This window comes from Aegilops tauschii, chromosome 3 (assembly GCF_002575655.3).
Source record: "Aegilops tauschii subsp. strangulata cultivar AL8/78 chromosome 3, Aet v6.0, whole genome shotgun sequence".
Classification (NCBI taxonomy): Eukaryota; Viridiplantae; Streptophyta; class Magnoliopsida; order Poales; family Poaceae; genus Aegilops; species Aegilops tauschii.
The window spans coordinates 611,808,047-611,809,853 of NC_053037.3; positions in this window are offsets into that span (position 1 = coordinate 611,808,047).

Consider the following 1,807-nt stretch of genomic DNA (forward strand, 5'->3'; position numbering starts at 1 on the left):
GTACACACCAAACAGAGGGGCCGGGATGATGGTTCCATGGCCCTGGATTAAAGCCAGTCATCCGGTCAGGGGGCATGGGTGTTTCCGGTTGGGACCGAGAGGGGGGCACCCCTTAGAGCGCGCGTATAGAAATTTGATCCCATGCTACGCGAGGTTGTAGCCTCCCCGTCTCAAGGTTTTTCCTGAACGTTGCCGAGGGTGATCCCTGGCTTCGGAATGTTGAATGGGTGTGTACTGGTTAGACGTGTTTCTTCCGAAACACCGTAAAAGGAACTAGTCCCCGTGACTACTGAAATCCGTTGGCTGTGGTTAAAGTACAAACTCTGCAGAGTCAAATCCTTCCGAGTCATCATATCCATGGTCAAGTATCGTGATCAGTGTATCCATATCTATGTCAAGTCCTCGTGGTTTGTTTCCGGTAAGTGAGCACGAGTAGTAGGCTTAGCCGAACGTTACTCCTGTGGATGGACTAACCCTGTTGTTTATCTCATGCCTGATTATTCTCTGGATATGATTTAAATTCTGGAGCTAATAAGATGTTAAGTTATGAAGCCCTTTATGTGATGTCGCTCAGACGTCCGACTGTGGCATATTGATTATTTACTTTTGATATAAGCCCTTTATGTGATGTCGCTTAGACATCCGACTGTGGCATGCACTATCTTTTATTTCCTTTTATAAGCCCTTTATGTGGTGTCGCCCTGACACCCGACTGCGGTATTATTATTCTTGCAGTTTCCTCTCGAGGAGTCTATCAGACCCTCGTTTGGCACCGGTATTACTATTCTTGCAGTTTCCTCTCGAGGAGTCATTCAGACCCTCGTTTGGCACCCAGTATTTATTTTGGGATTTCGGGAGGACTACCGCCCGACTTCTCTGTTACTTTCCCATGCATTATTATCTCTATGTCTGAACACACTTGTTAATCTGTTCACATGCTTCATGTTTACATTTGTTATATCTTATGTCCGAACTGTCTTGCGAGTACTTTCATAGTACTCACCTAGCTTGTTGATTTGGCCAGATGTTGACGAAGGCGATCTCTTGGATGAAGAGTTTGATAGTGCGTCCGACGCCTAGAGGAGTCCCAGTCAGTCCTGTGCGATCCCGGATATTGGTCACTTGTATTATATACGCTTCCCCCACCCGCAATAAGTCTCCTCGAGCCTCACTCCGACGCTCGAAGAGCTGTAGTTTTCAGGAGTCATATCACCCACTTCGCGGTGATACTCCCACCACCGTTGTTTTCGTGAGTTAGTAGTTATGCCACCCTATCCGCCGTCTTGTTATATCGGCGTGCATGTAATAAATTGTTGAGCAGTCACCGCTCAACCTTGTATTATATTCAGTACTCCTGGTATTTTTCTTCTGTGACCAAGATATTGTCTACCAGTGAGAAGGAATTCTTCTTTACTGGTCCGTAAAAGGGATTGGTCTCTCAATAAATATTTTATTGAAAAACCGGTCATGACAGCTCGTTCGTCCAAACGCACCTCCCTGATACAGGGTCCAAGGTTCCGCCAGCCCCGAAGAACCAAGTCCGGCAATGGTCTGTCCAGTTCATTGTCTGTGGTTCGATCCCTTTTTCAAGCAGATCATTCTCAGCATTGGCCCACTTAGGTCGGGCTTTCAGGTAGCCACCTGACCCCATGCGATGGTGAAGCTTCTTCTTTGCAGCATTCTTCTTGTTTGTCGCTGACATCTTCTTACTCTTTTCCGATGTCTTGTGGGCGACAAATGCGGGCCAGTGATCTCTGATCTTCTCATACCGGCCGATGAATTCTGGTGTCTCTTCTTTGTCGACAAA